Raw genomic sequence first — 22174 nt, 5'->3', positions numbered from 1 at the left:
CCAACCCCACAATATGTGTGGGGGCCACAACAGCAGTGGAATGATGGCAGGAATGGCAGCATGACATATTCACAGGCCACTACATAACAACCCCTGACAGCATGTCATATGGACAAAGCCTGGTATGTAGGTGGAGGACAGAGGCAAGAACACAGGCCCATATGTGAAATAGTGCTGTCATACACTAAGCAAGTCACTGGTGTTACAGGATAGTCTGCAACATACCCTTAGTCAGGATTATGAAGTCAGAAACACAAATGATGTAGCCATGTACTGATAGCACTCAACACACACACAGCCAGTGATATATCTGACACAAGACCTGTGTGATGGACAGGCAAAACATAACATGCACACCTCTGGCCATCAAGTGGATAGGCACACAGTTGAGAGCTATGCAGACACACTGCAGTCCATGATAAACTAGTATGTACACAGAAACCCTGTAACACTGGTGCCTTACAATGCATACAACAACAGTACTCACACTCTATGTTTGTAGTTCCGGAACTTCATACAAATATGTAGTTGGCCTGAGTGTGCAAGTCCTCTTGTAAGAGGTATTGCTACCTGCTGTCTGTAACACTGCTGCCCACACACAGGAAGGATGTCCACCATACAGGAAAGGTAAAGAGACCACGCCCATATGATGTAGGGGTTTATAGTAGTGGGTTGCCATGACAGTGGTAATTGGAAGTACTACACAGCTGCATGCAGGTAGGAAGTCAAGGACACTGATTGGTGCAGAGGCCATCACCTGATCATGTGCATCACCCACAAAATCCATGCTGTAATCTATTCCAGGCAGCTCAATTCATTTACTGGACAGAGAGAGAGAGAGAGAGAGATGCAAAGAAATAAAGTGAAAGAGAAAAAAACTGAAAAGATACAACAGCTCCTGAACCGCAAAAACACCAGAAAATACAACAAAGGAAGCAGGAGAAGGAGTGAAAAAATAAAAAACTACCTTCTGCAAGGATACTATCCACAACAGACCTCATCCCCACAACAGGTATGTGAAGAATATATGCATGTAATTCACTGTAGTTCCCGGTCCATAATACTGGGGTAGATGATGTGGAATGATATACATGTGCCATCGGGTGTTGCTGTTGTAATGATCTTTAGCTGAACAACTGCTATGGACATTAGAGTCTGTCCCTGTGGGTAGTGGGCCATACCCATCAAATGTGTAGAGCAGCACCAACTGACACGATGTATGCCAATAAACTGTGTGGTGTGTAATGGAAGGGATGTTTATTACTGTGGCCAATAGCTGGTGGTGGAAGTAATGCCATAATGATGGACACGTGGGTTCCACAGCCCACTACTTGCAGGACACTCAGGTTAACCTGTATTGTAGCATGCTGAAATGCCATAGGTGTGTAATAAAGTTACCTGCAATCTGGCCCTACATATACCCCCTCTAATGTTAGGCTGTGTCCATATGTGGCACCTGTCTGTGTTGTAGCAAGGCAGAACAGTGCAGCTGTGCAGGAAGGAGTTTTGAGATTGTGGACCTGATGTCTGAATGTACCCCATATATAGGTATGTATATGCATACACACACACACACACACACACACACACACACACACACACACACACACACACATATATATATATATATATATATATATATATATATATATATATATATATATGCGTCTGGGACTAATGAATGAACGGCCATTTCACCGAATCTGAAACGGCCGTGCATACTTACGCGAAAGTGCTTTTCACTGAAGAAGCACTTTTGCGTAAGTATGCCTGGAGGTAGGGGGAGATGTGGCTGTTACGGAGATTGTACTATGGTGCAGTTAAGGGAATTTTTCCCTTTTCCCCACTGTAGTGCAATCTCAGAGTGAGAATGATAAAGTGGGGGGGGTAGGGGGTGCAGGGGGGCTTGCCCCCCTGCATAAACACTTTTTTATTCTTTTTTAATGTTTTGTTTCTAAAGCGCTATAATGAAAGTGCTTTTTCGGTAAAAGTACTTTTGTTAAAGTGTGTTCGGGTAAGTTGGATTCAGACTGTTGAACTTTTGTTCAACAGTCCTAGAGCCATATATATATATATATATATATATATATATATATATATATATATATATATATATATATTTACATGTTTGTCCACAGATATACAGATACCCATATGTAGACATATATATAAACACATATATACAACATTATATATATCTACACATATATAAATATATATCTATATGCACATGTCTACATATATACAAACACACACACGCACACACACACACATATATATGTATGTAAATACATGTCCCCTATATTATCACCACAGTGCTGCAAGCTATGTGCGAGGGAACAGCACACATAGCAATACACACAGATATATACAGCTGTAAATGTGTGCAACATGGACGGGTATGTCACATGTGAACCCCTTGTTGGGACCACATTGCCCTTGTCTGTGAAGTAGGGAATGGGAATATGGGGAAGTATGGCAGGTATATTTGTGGAGGTGGTCTGGATTGGTAGATATAGAGGACAGTATACAAGAGTGGTATATGACAAATATGGTGGAAAAACACCCTGGATGGTGTGTGTGGTCTGTGATGTGGAAGCCCCATGGGCCCCAATATGGAAACAATGGGAACAAGCCTCCCATCCATTGCTATTTACAACAGCAGTCCATGTCCCAAAGGTGCCTGGCCTGGAGGCTAAGCAGGAGGAGATGTGGACCCTGTGAATGTGTACTGGGTGCCTCAAGGTCATTTAACACATCCCACATGTGTCTGTGGAGCCCGCTATGGAACAGACCCTGGACCTGACCTCGGGGGACAGGATCATGTCTGTGTGTGCCCCCTGGGGAGGGACGACATCCCCTGAGGTGGTTCCACCTGAAGTTAGTGCTGGACCAGTACATGAGGAAGCACCAGGGTGGGTCCCACATGTGATGTGGCCAGGTAACATGGGCAGATGAGTTTGGAGAGGTGGTTCTGCTGGCAAATATTCACTAAACATGCTATTGTGTCACTGTTATAGAACATATGTGGGTAGTAATAGTCTACACAATCCCAGAACATGTCCAACAGCATGCATAGATAGCCCCAATAACACAGAATGTCAGATGTGCAGCAATCACATAGGAAGCATACCACAGGCATATATGGAACCATAGAGGCCCTGACAATGGCATGCAGGTGAATAGTCTGTAACAGGCCAGCAATGATAGTGTCCACACAGGGAACATGGCTACAAACACATAGCACAAAGTGTGGTACAATACAATATCTGTCCCACTGGTAGATAAGCTGTAGCCATACCTACTGAGTTGTGTGTACAGTTTGTTTTCGCTGATATGGTGGGGGGGGGTGACAGAGATGTGTATTAAGAACTGTGGTAACCTTGCTGTATGAGTTGCTCAGACCTGTTTCCATCTTTATGTCTTTCAGGCAAGATGTCACATGGATGCCTCCCTGCTTATTCAGCTGCTGAAAATGACATAGTGCTGAACTATCTAATCCAGCATGCCCATGAGCAGTAGGAGTGGACCATCCTGTGGAATGACCTAGTCTATAAGGTCAGTGATGTTGGACTGCACAGCTGCAGTTATGAGCAGGTCTAGCATCATTGTTCTAACCTGCTTCACAATGCCCATCGACGTGCTGCTGCAATCCGGGGGATCACCTCACAACAGGGGGGGGCCATGCCATCACCCCCCACCGAGATGTGTTGAGGAGCTCTTCGCCAGCCTCATGGCACCTGCCCATCCACACAGCCAACTGCCAGACACCATTGTGGAGGTGGGTGCTACCCACACACCGGCTGAGGAGCATGCAGGTAAGACCACAGGGCACATCAGTAGACCATTGTTGTGTATGCATCTGCATCTGTACAGGTAGCTCATGCATATCTGACATGTCATATATATAGTTTGTTGCTGCATAGTAGTAATAAACGGGTCTATATTATAATCGCAAAAGCTGTCTTTCGCGAATACATTTTCATCAACACTTAAAAATCGAAGAACGAGAACAGTGAAGTACCAAAAAAGCGAAATGGAGACTGATGAACGCAATCCCAGAAGTAACAGCGCCATACAGGTAAGGTAAACCTAACTGTACAAACCTTACCTAAAACACTTTTTCAAATGTTTTTGCAGGGGGGCAAGCCCCCCTGCACCCCTCACACACCCCCTACATAAATATACCAACTCCAAGACTGCACTACAGTGGGGAAAAGGATTCATTTCCTCATCCCCACGATCACCCTGCTGGCCAAGAAAATCCGTTCGGCATTCTCCATTTCGCTCTTTTGGTACTTCACTGTTCTCATTCTTCTACGTTTATGTGTCGGTTAACATGTATTTGCGAAAGACAGCTTTTGCGATTCTGATATAGACTCATAATAAACAGATGTGCATACGTAGTAGTATTATGGACATGTACTGTTGATGTACTGTAATGCTGCACCCACCCTGTAGCAATGCCACAGGTGTGACCACTGACTTTGCATCTCTCACCCTCTTACGTAGGTCCCTCTGGTATACCACCAAGGCAGCAGCCTGAAGCTGGTGAGTATGGTTTATGTTGATTCTTGCCAATACACCGGGCATGTAATGGCTATGGTATATTCCATGCACACATCTAACATACCTACCCAGAATGCATGCTGTACATGTTCATGTATTGTTGCTGTTAAATGCACTGCATCACAGTGGTGACCATGATTGGGTATTGGAAGGGTATGTCAGACAAACTTACATCCTGTCATTGCAGAATGTGTCCACAGGGATTAACATAATGGTGGGAGACATTGCCTACAGTAGGGACATGTGTGAAACATCACCTGTATACAGTGCAACAACAGTGTATATACCAGTAGGACAATGGCAACTGTTACAGATTTATACTGTGGCATAACGTATTACTGTAGTCCACATTATTAGCTGGGACTAGGCGGTAACACGTGGTGTTCAGTGTATGGGACACTGCAAACTGACACACATGTGTAGGCCTTACTTGTCAAGCATCTGTAAAAAGGCTGAAGGATGCTAAGAATGGCTGTATCTGCACACAGTCAGGTTCAGAAACTGTGGCAGACATAACCCTACCCCCACAGCAATAGTGACGGGAGTGTGTGAACACCAAGGGATGTGCACATGAGTAGACCTTGCAATCATGCAGATTTGGGGGACATGTGTAGGGCAGACTGAATATACACTGGCAAATGCAGATGGCCCATGCTAGTATACCCCTGCCAGGAATAGTGACTGCTGTAGTTCACATAACAATAGGTGCAACAAACCGTCATGATAAGGGTGTGCACACATATGCACACATAGAGTGTATGCACTGTGGTCAGCATCTGCACACCTAACACATTCCGTAGACACTGCATGTGAATGTACAGGACATATGTCACATATCGGGCTCATGTACTGTTAATATATGCGGTGATGTGGTCCCATGGCAGATCAAAGAAGGGTGCGCCATATCAATAAGGGTGTGTACACTCCCCATAGCCAAGGTATGGTCTGACAGTTGTCATTGTAATAGTATTGGATTGGTCATACATGGTCCACTGATGTTGAGATCTGTAAACCAGATATCAGGCATTCACAAATGACATCTGTCCACATATCATCCCAGGTATGTGTTGCTGAAAAACATAGGGGCTGTAAGCATTAGTGCTGACATAACTGACACAGTACTGCACATTCAGCAATGGGTTGTACACCTGTGAGATTTGGTGCACAGTACAAGGCAGGGTGCAGAACAGGTGCACAGCAATATACTGTGTACATGGGTGCAGTGGTATCCAAGGGAAGGGCATCACCTACTAACACAGGCCGTGCATCAGACACATGTATACTGCTTCTAGCATGGAATGACTATAGCTGCACTGCATGCTGTTATGTACCATATGTTATGCATGTTGACAGATGGGTAATAGGAGGACTGTGTGCACTATCTTTGTGCAACCTCACCTGTATATGTGTGTGTGTGTGTGTGTGTGTGTGTGTGTGTGTGTGTGTGTGTGTGTGTGTGTGTGTGTGTGTGTGTGTGTGTTTGTGTGACAGTGGGTGGTTATTTTGTCTGTAGGGTCAATCTGGTGAAGTGGAGGGAGGTTGATGCATGTAGGATGTTTGTGTGCATGTGTGTGTGTGTTGTGGGTGTCCATATATGCACATGTGTAATTGTGGGGTTGTTCATACAGCAGTATTTCCCTATGGAATCATGCAGTACATGGACATGGACATGGACTAACACATGACGCACCAGGAATACTTGTCATGTATGTAATCACAGGACAGCTGATAGTATAATAAGGTCTGTAGTATGGAACATGCATTGGGAGGGAAAGTAGACACCAGGTATACCCTTAATATCACATTCAGCAGAGAGGTGACCAACAACCCACGTATGCAGCACTAGAGATGCTTTGGAGAATTATTAGACAACACCAGGGAGTGTATCCATATAGTACAGTTGTCACATGATAGGTTGATTGAGCAGCATATTTGGCATGTACTGAGCAATACTTACACATGACACTTCAATGCGTGGAATTGTGGAGTGAACATAGTAGCCCCTCACATATACACATTATATAATTATACTTCATAAGACAAATATAATATTCTAACTAACATATGCTTGTCTTAGTTTCAAAATGGGTTTTAATACTATTAGTTTTATTAAGAATAAGAAATGTAGGATATTACAGAGAATTTTTAAGAATAAGAGGGGAGGGGACATTGTGAACACCACAGAGAGAGTAGAATACAAACGGATAAACTTTTTTAGATCTGATGTTCATCAAGGGCTTAATAAAACTAATAGTATTAAACCCATTTTGAAACTGACAAGCATATGTTAGTTAGAGTATTATATTTGTCTTATGAAGTATTCCAGGTTGTAATGAAATGTTTTAGTATACTGCTAAGTTGATCATTGTGCTTTAGTAAAGCTTTTAAATTAATTAGTCAAATGTCCTGGAAGTGACTTGTTTAGTCAATTATATAATTATATAATGTGTTTATGATCGATATTGTGTGATTGGCTGGTGTTTTATATTTATTCTGTGGTTTTAATGTATTGATTCATTCTTGAAAAAGAGTTTCAACTCAAAAGCTTCATGTAATAAACCCTGTTTTATATGGATGGTCGTGCTGTGACTTTTGTTACTGGATTTTAACTGTCTGTAAAGTCACGGAGAGGTAAGTATTAAGGTGGTGTGTGTGTGTGTGTGTGTGTGTGTGTGTGTGTGTGTGTGTGTGTGTGTGTGTGTGTGTGTGTGTACTGTTATGCAATGCTGTACAGGTCTTAAACTGCATTTCTTGTTTTCCCCCACAGGTGGCGAGGTTGGTCAGGGTCCCTCCTGCATGCAATCTGATGTTGGTGTCCATACAGACACAGAAGATGATGATAGTACTGTTGAGGCACAGGTGAGGTTGTCAGGGGCCGAAACAGCACCATCATTTGACATCCCCCTTTTAGCCACCCCAACCCCACACACAGTTTCAGTGCCTATACATACCCCATCACCAGTGGCCATAGTGGAGGGACTGCTGGCGGTTGGTGGCAGTGCAGAGGAGAGTGTGGTATCCATTCCTACTGTGTCTGGTCACAGCAGGCATAGCCAGATGTCTGTTAGGGCATCACATAGGCAGATGTCCCAGGCTGCTTGTGGTAGGGCTGCTGGTCATCACGCCCCTGGCAGACGCACCACAACTGGTACCACCAGGCGCATGTTTCAGGCTGTCATGGGGGCGCAGGCACATATGGAACTCTACACCAGTCAGGGCCTGAGGCTGCAGAGGGCTGCTCTCACATCTGCAAGCGACAACTTCCATGAACTGGTGCCCTCCGTGCTTATACCGAGCTCATGGATAGATGGTTTGGTGAGGTGATGGGCCTCATCGACCATAGTTTGTCCGTGCTTGAACATGTGGTGGGAATGCGGTGATGGCCGTATGGATGTAGGCCTGCAACACCAACAGCTGGTGGTCAATGTGGACATGCTAGGACACCAAGACACTCCTGTAGTGGCAGTACCAGCCCCAGCACTGCAGGGGGGTGCTCTGTCCACACCACACCACAGCAGGCCATGGGCACGTGGTCCTGGCCAGTCCCAGGAGGGACCTGGTTCCAGCAGACATCTGTCATCATCAGGGGAGAGTAGCACATTGAGGCCTGTACCTGGACGTGCCCATGGAACCCCTGGCAGGCACAGTCCACATGTCCATGGCTGGAGGCAGTGAACTGCACACCCTGCCAGGTATGGTCTGAAGCTGTCCATAAACACCTGCATAGGGCAGCCACATGACAGAGCTGTGTACATGCATATCCACACACTATATGAACACACCTAGGGCAAACCCATACCTACACACACCACATCACCATGCCCAGTTCAACTCATTACACCCCTCACCCACACACATGGTGTCAAATGTATGGCCCACCCTCGAACTCTGGCAAACCAACAACACACCCTGTGCATATGATGATACCAGTGCCACATCCCTGTCATCCATAACATTGAAGCAGGGACAGACTAATATAGTTCTGATGCACACAGTGACTGTACTACAGTGTACCAAAGTACTGCAGTGTAACACGTTGTCAGGAGTAATGCTTGATGCATACATGTCAGGTAGGGTAGCCATCCAAATGATGCATTATAGCTGTTAGTAACACTGGTTGATTGTGGTCTCCATAATGTTATCCATTTGTGTTGTAGGTGTACATGTGTCAGCAGGAGAATGGTCTGCAATCATATTCCACAAGAGGTATGGCACTGTGGTGACACCATGGCCGTGACATATCTGAGGTATAGTTGAACACATGTCACAGGTTTGTATAACAGTTATTGTCTGTGCCACATGGATAGGTGATCCGCTGGGACATGTATAATCTGCAACCTGATGTAGACATCCACATACATGCACATTCTTACTTGGCAACACTGGAACTAGACCCCTACCTAGGTATGTAGTGCTACTGAAGTGTGTGGCTTTCATTGCACACACCACACAGCATTTAGAGTGAGGTGTGTTCCAGGTTACATGTTACATGCAGAACCTCCCCAGACATGTACAGTATGCTAATGGGGGATATAATGGTTGTATATGGACAATACATAGTGTGATATACTATCATATACACATTAACAGACACATAACAGGCAGACACACGTCTGAGAAACCTGGCCTATCGCTGCTAACTAACTTGACCGTGTGTCCAATGTGTTACAGGTAGGCTGCACACAGCACATGCATAACTGGGCTGGATTGTGGTATCAGTTTCCTGTATGGTTGATGGTGACAGTGGCCACCATAAAGTGGTACATGGGACATATACCAGGTGTACCTTGGTGTAATGACAGTGAACACAGCACCCATGTCCCCCAGTGGATATTGTACTCCCTGAAACCCATGATGACACTCTGACATACCCACCATCACACATTGCCCATGACTGCGATACAATCCATTGTATATCCCAACAGTGGTACTACAGGGATAGGCATCTAATGCACATGCCACAGGCATAGTAGGGTGTTGCATTGTCATGCCTCACCTTATGGGCAGCAACAACACTATCTGTACTACTGTGTGGCAATGGGTATTGTAATAGGAGTATGTAGTCATGGAAAGCTGTACCCTACAGATATACAGACATGCACACATACACACACTTGCCAGAACACAATGGGTATCCCATGCATATTAACCCATTTGTACAACACTGTTGTGCTGGTACTACAAGACTCATGTAGTCAGTATGGAGAGGAGCTTAACAGGGTACATGTAATGTCCCATACAGCAGCAGCCACAACTGACTATGGCAATGGGTGTTGTGGTGGTTGTGAAGACCCTCATGGAATTCCCAAGTACAGGTGTACTAACACACAGACATTGCTATCCTCAGTAATGAACATGTACACATGTGTCAGTACTGGGGTGCATCACTGCAGGTGGTCATAGCTGTGTACCTAGCTATTGTCCATGGAGAGATGGGTTGTGTAGGGGATGTGTGTACAGTGGTATCCTGCCACCTGCCATGTGCCAGCAGGCAATCTATTGACAGACACCACTGTGGTGACCCTCAGGGTGAGAGTGACATGCATCAGCCAGTCCTCTGGGTGCCTCCTTCATATGGCCACTGAGGTGATCTAGTTGACATGTATGCAACATGTATTACAACACATGGTTAGTGTCTGTGATGGAGACCTGTACCCAAGCATGTTCTGCTGACTGTGGTAGTGTAGTGGCAGTACCTGTGGCATGTGGTATATACAGGGTGTTGTCTCCTATATGTGCCAGTTCTTACACAACTGGGCAGAATTCTCAGTCTCAATCAAGCATTGGTTGCCTTTACATATCCCAGCTGGATACCTGCCATATGTACATCTATACAGGGACTGACAGTCATCAGCTTGGCAAATAGCTATGCAGTATGATGAATGTGTAGATAGATAGATGTTTGACAACAATATGTATGCCATAACTACATGTTGGAAACCCTCACTAACATGTGCTGTACAAATGGTAGTGTACAGTTACATTCCACATGTTGGATCATTATCCAGTAGAGGATATATACTGTGACACAGCTCACACACCAGGGACACAACAAGGAGGCTTCAGAGTCCAGCTATGCCTGCAGGTGTGCTTGTTGCCAGTACTACATTTAGCACTCGTCTCTTGCCTGGGAAAGCACTGTCAACAGTAGGACCACCGTGATACACTACATGCCAGTGTGATAGCATGTACCCTGGATTACTACCCCTGTATGTAACACATTCACATGGATAACAGTGCTGTACAGGGCTCATATACATGTGTGTTCCAGACATGACACTCACAACCCTTGCTACTGTAATGACAGCACATAGGCACATGTATTGTACATGCCATTACATACACTTATTACAGATGTCATTACCCTGCTATGTTATCAGACTGGGTGGTGAGAACTGGTTACCAGGGCTAAGCCATGCTTAGCAGGTATCAAGATTGCTCCAATATAACAGCTAAGCTGATTTGCACACTGGTAAGCGAAGCCCACATGTTGTAAGCGCCCCTATGTTTACCCATAGTTTAGCACCGCTTAGCTTCACACAAAACCAAACGTGCTTAAAGCTGCTCAAAACTGCCTTAACCACTCTGTATCTGACAGCCCTTGTTCTGTCCAGCAACAAACTAAACAGCCCTTGCAAGACTTGAACCCAGGACCCTGTACACTATAGTCACAACAGTTAGCCACTACACCATGACCACTGTGAAGATAGCTGTTGTTTTTCCAATATATCTGTCAATACACATATTGATTAGTATTGAACAATTGCCTTTACTTCCACAATTGTGTAGTACTTGTTATTGATATTACTGCTGCATCACATATGTTGTTATATCATAATGTACACATATCAGATACATACGGTGAGATACATCTGGGAAGGTATACACAACTGTGATGTTTACACATGACAGGAATATGGAAATATACATATACATATGTTGATATATATCTATATGTACATACACATGTATATTCATACATATGTCTGTCTACACATCTGTATAGTGCATCATATATATGGCCATGTGTAGATCTCTTTGTATACATATATATATATATATATATATATATATATATATATATATATATATATATATATATATATATATATATATATATATATATATATGGATATATGTATATAATATATATGTATGCACATCCTATGTGTAGAGATATACCCACTTATGGAGATATATATGTAGATATCTATAACTATATGTGCATACATATCTATTCAGATATACCTATTACTGTCAATATATATGTAGATATCTATAAGTATATGTGCGTATGTATCTATATCTCTATATGTGTAGACATATATTGCTGTGTATATGTATATATTTGAGTGTTTATATATATATATATATATATATATATATATATATATATATGTACATATATATAGCCATCTACGTATGTTGATATGTATATGTGTATATATCTATATAGATATATGGATAAATATATATACATATATGTTCACCATATGTCCAGAACATGGAGTGGGGTCCTACCTCAGCCCCAATAGTCCCAACCTCTTAGTGTAAGGGGATGTCATGTATGTATTGCAGGTATATATGTACACTGTTGCTACTGTAATAAGGGTTGTCTTAACAGACGTGTGTGGGAGGTCACATCTGCTTTTAACATGTGCGCCATTGGCTACTGACAGACATCCTAAGGACATCATAGTACAGTACCACTGCTAGCACAGTAATGATCCTGTGGACAACAGCAGAGATATGACCAATATATGTGGACAGTCTGGCACTCTGTGGTCAGTCCAGAGGTGTACACATATCCCATTCATGCGAGACGTGGACCACACCTCCCAATGTGGATGTTAATAGCCATGTACATGGGTATATCACATAACTACTGGACTACATATGCCCATACATTTTATGCATGCATACATGCCAGTCTGTGCTGACACATAATACCTGGTGGTGCAGGGGTCACATGACCACATACTACCCAGTAGTTACTGACATGCATCTGTACAGAATCCCACTGCTTTGTCAGAAATACACAACAGTTATGGTGGCTTGGCAGCAGTATGTCTTGCAAATAACCGGACATATCAGCACACTGGATAATTACACTAGGCTGCTAGGCATGTCGCAAAGCCCTGTGCAAACTACAGGCAGACTGCCACAACACTGGACTACATTTCGTATGGGGGAATACACATGTACCTGCGATTATAGTGGGCTCTACATGCATGTCACAGCACAGAGTAACAGACACCTGTGTGAAAGTGCATACCACAAGCAATGTAAACACAGCCACAGCCACATATGGTACACACACTTATTATGACACTATATGGACTGTTTGATAAACACCATCCTCATATGTGCCACTCACACACTGACCCTACATACACTGGGTCATGGCACTGTGTGGTCCAATGGCTATCTGTGGTATGGGACACGTGTGTGTCTGGCCCTACAGACATATGAGCCAATAGGGTACCATACACTGGAGCTGCATGTAACATCAGATAGAACAGGACCGACAACAATGGCATCTACCACAGTCTGTGCACAGCCCAAGGTACGTATGTGCATTACACATACTGTCAACAATCACCCTAGGTACACAGACCCCAGTACTGTACACACAACCTTAGAATGGCCAAGCTATGTCCTCAGAAACAACGCCTACTATACATAACATGTCTAGCAGTCTGATATCTGACTGGCTTGCTATCAGGTATGATGTCAATAAATAATGGTGTACAAGACATATGCACCTCTTAATGCAGGACATATGTACAAAGGGTGACAGATTTGTGGCTGAAGCTACAAACACTGCCCCAATATTGGCATGTTGCTGTGATAACCTCATACATTTACTGTCGTGCCAGGGTTTGTTGTGACATATGTCCTATGAGGGATATGAAGTCAGTAACTCTCATGGCTGTCACCATGTACTGACTGCAATCCTCACATTATGCTTCTGCAGTTCTCAGATAGGTGTTCTGTGAGTAACACAAGAAACAAAAGACTCCACACACCACCCAGTCTGCAGATGACCCTACAGATGGGGGTTTCCTCAAAAACATAGCACTGTCATGACAGGTATTAAAAGATGTAGACCAGCCATATCCACACACACCCTGTTAAACCGACATTACTCCAAATGCAGAATAGCAACTCTTACATTCTGTAGTCATGTCAGGCACATCCCCCTCCTGTCAGTTGGCCTGTTTCCACAGTTTATGTTGTTGGAGGTAAATCCCAAATCCATCTGTGATGCTGTTTGCCAAACACCAGATCTAGGTCCTGCTCACAGTGAATGAAAAGGCCCAACACCAACATGATGTTCCCAGATATTGGAGTGTGTTTCCATGCAATTGGCTATGGGAATGCTTCCACAGCTGTTCCATATGCAGTCAGCTAGAGGAGGACTGCAATTCATGCAGAGGCCATCAGCTGATCATGAGCATCACTTACAAAACGCAAGCTGCTGACTAAGCAAAGCAGGTGTAGTTCTCCACATCTACCAGAGAGGGAGTGAGAGAGACAGACAGAGACAAAGTAAATCAAGGAGGGGGTGGGAGAGTAAAACCTAAGCATGTTTGTGTCACACACCAATCAGTACAGGGTTTCAAACCCCTGACTGACTATGTATTGTTATCACACGTCTATGCAGTTATTGCATGATCCACATAGCTTACATGTTAAGGAGCTGTCCAAATGTATATGTGATGGTGAGTGACATCTGCAGCAGTGATATGGTAGCAATATAGTAGGTGTAGTACACATGCCTGTCCACATGAAGAGGTGTCAGCATCAAAACAGCCACACTCTCTCAAGGACTCACACACATTGACACACTTGGCAGGGTCAGGAATATACTTCCTAACTAGTTAATTTGCCACAATACAGTAATGTGCAGGTATCACATGCACCACAGGGGTTATCCGGATGTTATATGGGCAAAGGGTATGTGAAGGTGTCTGACATCAGACAGCATGCTTTAGTAAGCCAATGGGGCTTGTAGTGAGTGTGAATGTGGTCGAAAGCATCATACACCACACACATAGTCACAGGGTGCCAGTACTGACATGCATGCATGCATTGCTTCATGGACATATATACCTATTACTGTCAATATATATGTAGATATCTATAAGTATATGTGCGTATGCATCTATATCTGTATATGTGTAGACATATATTGCTGTGTATATGTATATATTTGAGTGTTTATATATATATATATATATATATATATATATATATATATATATATATATATATATATATATATATATATATATATATATATATATATATATATATATACATATACATATATATATATATATATAGCCATCTACGTATGTGATATGTATATGTGTATATATCTATATAGATATATGGATAAATATATATACATATATGTTCACCATATGTCCAGAACATGGAGTGGAGTCCTACCTCAGCCCCAATAGTCCCAACCTCTTAGTGCAAGGGGATGTCATGTATGTATTGCAGGTATATATGTACACTGTTGCTACTGTAATAGGGGTTGTTTTAACAGACGTGTGTGGGAGGTCACATCTGCTTTTAACATGTGCGCCATTGGCTACTGACAGACATCCTAAGGACATCATAGTACAGTACCACTGCTAGCACAGTAATGATCCTGTGGACAACAGCAGAGATATGACCAATATATGTGGACAGTCTGGCACTCTGTGGTCAGTCCAGAGGTGTACACATATCCCCTTCATGCGAGACATGTGGACCACACCTCCCAATGTGGATGTTAATAGCCATGTACATGGGTATATCACATAACTACTGGACTACATATGCCCATACATTTTATGCATGCATACATGCCAGTCTGTGCTGACACATAATACCTGGTGGTGCAGGGGTCACATGGCCACATACTACCCAGTAGTTAGTGACATGCATCTGTACAGAATCCCACTGCTTTGTCAGAAATACACAACAGTTATGGTGGCTTGGCAGCAGTATGTCTTGCAAATAAAGTGGACATATCAGCACACTGGATAATTACACTAGGCTGCTAGGCATGTCGCAAAGCCCTGTGCAAACTACAGGCAGACTGCCACAACACTGGACTACATTTCGTATGGGGGAATACACATGTACCTGCGATTATAGCGGGCTCTACATGCATGTCACAGCACAGAGTAACAGACACCTGTGTGAAAGTGCATACCACAAGCAATGTAAACACAGCCACAGCCACATATGGTACACACACTTACTATGACACTATATGGACTGTTTGATAAACACCATACTCCTATGTGCCACTCACACACTGACCCTACATACACTGGGTCATGGCACTGTGTGGTCCAATGGCTATCTGTGGTATGGGACACGTGTGTGTCTGGCCCTACAGACATGTGAGCCAATAGGGTACCATACACTGGAGCTGCATGTAACATCAGATAGAACAGGACCGACAACAATGGCATCTACCACAGTCTGTGCACAGCCCAAGGTACGTATGTGCATTAAACATACTGTCAACAATCACCCTAGGTACACAGACCCCAGTACTGCACACACAACCTTAGAATGGCCAAGCAATGTCCTCAGAAACAACGTCTACTATACATAACATGGCTAGCAGTTTGATATCTGACTGGCTTGCTATCAGGTATGATGTCAATAAATAATGGTGTACAAGACATATGCACCTCTTAATGCAGGACATATGTACAAAGGGTGACAGATTTGTGGCTGAAGCTACAAACGCTGCCCCAATATTGGCATGTTGCTGTGATAACCTCATACATTTATTGTCGTGCCAGGGTTTGTTGTGACATATGTCCTATGAGGGATATGAAGTCAGTAACTCTCATGGCTGTCACCATGTACTGACTGCAATCCTCACATTATGCTTCTGCAGTTCTCAGATAGATGTTCTGTGAGTAACACAAAAAACAAAAGACTCCACACACCACCCAGTTTGCAGATGACCCTACAGATGGGGGTTTCCTCAAAAACATAACACTGTCATGACAGGTATTAAAAGATGTAGACCAGACATATCCACACACATCCTGTTAAACCGACATTACTCCCAATGCAGAATAGCAACTCTTACATTCTGTAGTCATGTCAGGCACATCCCCCTCCTGTCAGTTGGCCTGTTTCCACAGTTTATGTTGTTGGAGGTAAATCCCAAATCCATCTGTGATGCTGTTTGCCAAACACCAGATCTAGGTCCTGCTCACAGTGAATGAAAAGGCCCAACACCAACATGATGTTCCCAGATATTGGAGTGTGTTTCCATGCAATTGGCTATGGGAATGCTTCCACAGCTGTTCCACATGCAATCAGCTAGAGGAGGACTGCAATTCATGCAGAGGCCATCAGCTGATCATGAGCATCACTTACAAAACACAAGCTGCTGACTAAGCAAAGCAGGTGTAGTTCTCCACATCTACCAGAGAGGGAGTGAGAGAGACAGACAGAGACAAAGTAAATCAAGGAGGGGGTGGGAGAGTAAAACCTAAGCATGTTTGTGTCACACACCAATCAGTACAGGGTTTCAAACCCCTGACTGACTATGTATTGTTATCACATGTCTATGCAGTTATTGCATGATCCACATAGCTTACATGTTAAGGAGCTGTCCAAATGTATATGTGATGGTGAGTGACATCTGCAACAGTGATATGGTAGCGATATAGTAGGTGTAGTACACATGCCTGTCCACATGAAGAGGTGTCAGCATCAAAACAGCCACACTCTCTCAAGGACTCACACACATTGACACACTTGGCAGGGTCAGGAATATACTTCCTAACTAGTTAATTTGCCACAATACAGTAATGTGCAGGTATCACATGCACCACAGGGGTTATCCGGACGTTATATGGGCAAAGGGTATGTGAAGGTGTCTGACATCAGACAGCATGCTTTAGTATGCCAATGGGGCTTGTGGTGAGTGTGAATGTGGTCGAAAGCATCATACACCACACACATAGTCACAGGGTGCCAGTACTGACATGCATGCATGCATTGCTTCATGGGTGTAGTGGTTGACTATGCCAGAAGGATATACAAGGCTAGTTGAAGGGTATACCTTGGCATCAGGCCACATGACAATGGTCTACAGTGTGGCTCAGGGGTGTAGTGTCTGGATTTGCCCACACAGGTGGATATTGTATTCACCATCCAGTCACCTGGGTAACTATTGTGTGTGGCCATTGTTGTGCAATACTTGCCATGTATGTGTTCTTTAGTCCATGACATGGACACTGTCTGGGATGTGCACATGTCCCACATGCATGTACTGTGACATGTGGAAATGTACCTGGAGTGTCTGGCCCATGTTGTGTACACAGATTATCATTAGATGTGCCAGTCCTGGCCTTATGTGGCGGGAACTTGTAATGGACAGCAGGTTGACCCTGCACCTACATTGATAGCATGATACAGGTATTCCCTGGTGTCCATACAGGGCATGTGTTTAAGGCATGGTATGTCCTTTGTAGGTCACATTTGATGGCACCACAGATGTTTCAGGCATCCAGTGGGGAACATAGTGAAGGTGCACTGTCTGCATGTACATGCCTTTTGTACTGATGGACAAGGTGCCATGCCCTCTGTAGTCCACTGCAATCACTCCATGGTTACTATCTGTGGGCAATATGCAGGGTACTACCAACATAGCGGTTGTTGTCTAGGCAAGTGTATTTGTGTATGAGACATGGGTTGAGAGTGTTCTCTGGGTAATACAAGCATTGCAAACTTTGTTCTCCAGGCCTTTATGTCAGATGTAGGGGTATGGATTGGCACCCTAGCCTCTCAGCTATTTCACATTGTTATCCTTGTAAGGTGGACATTGTGACATATAATAGGGCCACCATATAAGAAATTTGCAAAACCCACTCCACAATGAGTGCAGTTTTTACACACTCACAGCCACCTCCACACATGACACAAATGACAAACACACACACACAAACACACACACACACACACACACACACACACACACACACACACACACACACACACACACACACTTGCCATGTCTGGGATGAGAACTCCTACTTGACTAGTTTATTACACTACAGCATTATGCAGTTATAGGACGCGCCACTGAGATTACTGAAGTACTCCTTCCTCAAAGGTGTATTTCACTGGAAATGACATCCACAGGTTTGCCAAAGAAGGTCAATGGAGGTTGTAGTGACTGTGAATGTTCTCAAAAGCATTGCAGCCTACACAGACAAAGAAACACACACACAAACATCCACACTTGTCATGTGTGGGAATAGAACCCCTACCAAAGTACTATATCACACTACAGCATTACGCTGTTATAGGATGCACCACTGTGATTACTGGGCTACTCCCTTCCCAAAGGTGCATTTAACAGTGAATGACATCAGCAGGCTTGCCAAAGTAGGGCATTTGAAATGTAGTGAGTGTGACTAGCCTAAAAAACATTGCTCCCTACACAGACAAAGAAAAACACACACAAACATCCGCACTTGCCATGTGTGGGAATAGAACCCCTTCCAATGTACTATATCACATTACAGCATTACACTGTTATAGGATGCATCATGGAGATTACTGGGCTACTCCTTTCCCAAAGGTGTATTTCACACTGAATTACATCAGCAGCCTTGCCAAAATAGGGCATTTGAAATGTAGTGAGTGTGACTAGCCTAAAAAGGCATTGCTCCCTACACAGAAAGAGACACACACACACACACAAATTCACAGTTGCCATGTCTGGGATTAGAACTCCTACATAACTAGTTTATCAAACTACAGCATTACTCAGTTATAGGACAAGCCACAGAAATTACTGGACTACTGCTTTCCAAAAGGTGTATTTCAAACTGAATGATATCAGCAGCCTTGCCTAAGTAGGCCATTTGTAATGTAGTGAGTGTGATTAACCTAAAAAACATTGCTCCCTATACAGAGACACACAAACAAACACACACAGTTGCCATGTCTGGGATTAGAACTCCTACCTAACTAGTTTATCACACTATAGCATTATGCAGTTATAGTATGCACCACAGAGATTACTGGGCCACTCCTTTCCCAAAGGTGTATTTCAAACTGAATGACATCAGCAGCCTTGCCAAAGTAGGCCATTTGTAATGTAGTGAGTGTGACTAGCCTAAAAAGCATTGCTCCCTACACACACACACACACACACACACACACACACACACACACACACACACACACACACACACACACACACACACACACACACACACACACACACACACACACACACACACACACACACACACAGTTGCCATGTCTGGGATTAGAACTCCTACCTAACTAGTTTATCACACTACAGCATTATGTAGGTATAGGATGCACCACAGAGATTACTGGGCTACTCCTTTCCCAAAGGTGTATTTCAAACTGAATGACATCAGCAGCCTTGCCAACGTAGGCCATTTGTAATGTAGTGAGTGTGACTAGCCTACAAACCATTGCTCCCTACACAGACAGTGACACACACACACACAGTTACCATGTCTGGAATTAGAACTCCTACCTACCTAGTTTATCACACTACAGCATTACGTAGTTATAGGACATGCCATGGAGATTACTGGGCTACTTTTTCCCAAAGGTGTATTTCAAACTGAATGACATCAGCAGCCTTGCCAAAGTAGGCCATTTATAATGTAGTGAGTGTGACTAGCCTAAAAAGCATTGCTCCCTGTACAGAGACACACACACACACAGACATGGTTGCTATGTCTGGGATTAGAACTCCTACCTAACTAGTTTATCACACTACAGCATTACGCAGTTATAAAATGTGCCACAGAGATGACAGGGCTACTCCTTTCTCAAATGTGTATTTCAAACTGAATGACATCAGCAGGCTTGTCATAGTAGGACTATGGGGAGGGCAGTGTGTGTGTGCATGGCCCAGTACCCATTCATCTAGAGGTGGAAACACTACACTCAGGCACACGTAGGTTTATATGCCACAGGTACGTGTATACAACTGCTAGATGACTACTGCCTTGTACAGTCATGTTGCACAGCTAGCACTTGCAACACAGAGTCTTTAATGCTGAGGGATACCAGTGGCTAATTTCTATAGTGAGTGACATTTACACATCATGTGGTTGTAGCCATTTGGCTGTGTGCTGGGTGGGACAGGCCTCATGATGGAAGGCTCTTTGTCACTGTCACTCTCTTCCACACATCTATGATCAGTTTTAACAATTGGCTAAAGTATTGGTGTCATTCAAAGGGGATCCAGTATCTGTCAGCCTGGGATGACATGCTCAACAAGCCACGTTGCTTCGCTAGGGATGGCTTGCACCTGTCACCCTTAGGCTTTCGTATACTGGCCAAGGCTCTTGCCACCCCCATAGTGCCTTTTTTAGGCAAGGCTCAAAGGACAAACCCACCTCCATAGACAACCCAAGGATAAAAAAACTAAAGGTAATGCTACTCAATGCCAGAAGTCTAAACCTCAAGATGCATGCACTCGAGGCTTTCCTCAGTATGGAGAAAATCGATGTCTGTGCATTAACAGAAACCTGGTTCAAGGCTCCTGAGAGCACACCAGCACTACCAGGTTATAACTCATACCAAGCGTTTCGGCCCCAAAACTCGGACTGAAGCACAAAAGGAGGGAGAGTATCTATATTCATCAAAGATACCTACACCTCCAGGTTAGTGGCACTGCACGAAGCATCGGAAACCATCCATATGCAACTAACGGCGGGCAAAACTGCCTTTCAGTTTGTAGCCTGCTACAGAACATTCTCCCTATTACAGGATCCCCACTTGGCATTCCTGAGAACACTGGAGAATATGAAGGTCTCTCCAAACACTATGTTATTGGGTGACTTCAACTACCCAAACATTGACTGGGAAAACTACTCAAGCCCAAACACCCTCGCCCAACGGTTCCTTGAATTTATAAACTCTAACGCAATGGAACAACTGGTCACCACTCCAACAAGAGGGAACAACATATTGAACCTTGTCATCACCAACATGGGGACTCTATGTTCCACACCAGAGGTAAACCCCTCATTGGTAAGATCAGACCATAAACAAATTTCCCTTGACATCCATATCCCGTCCCCACCCCCAGCCAAGGAAATCACTGTAAAGAATTTCTCAAAAGCCAACTTTGCACTTCTCAAGACTGAGGTGGAATCCTTCAAAGCCCCTGGGCCAGAGGATAATACAGCCCAATCCGCAGAATCCTTTACAAATGCATTCTATGAGCACCTGCAGGAATGCATGGATCGTGCTATCCCAAATAAAACCAAGACTCACTCCTCCAAAAACAGGAGACCGGTCTGGTGGACCCCGGCCATAAATAAGCTATACAACAGAAGGAGGAAGCTACTACATGACAGAGCAAAATCCCAAAAATGGAAGGCATCTCTGATCAGTATTAGCAAGAAACTTTGATCCCTCATAAAATCATCAAAGGCCAGTTTTGAAAGAAAAATTGCCCTAGACAATAAAGATAATCACAAGGCCTTCTTTAGTTATGTCAGGAACATGGCCGGGAACTCCCAGATATGCTCTGAATTGTTGCATAATGGTACAAAATATACTG

The sequence above is a fragment of the Protopterus annectens genome, chromosome 10.part0 (genome assembly GCF_019279795.1).
Source record: "Protopterus annectens isolate FY-2018-M chromosome 10.part0, PAN1.0, whole genome shotgun sequence".
NCBI lineage: Eukaryota > Metazoa > Chordata > Ceratodontiformes > Protopteridae > Protopterus > Protopterus annectens.
Note: the sequence above shows the minus strand (reverse complement) of the source record.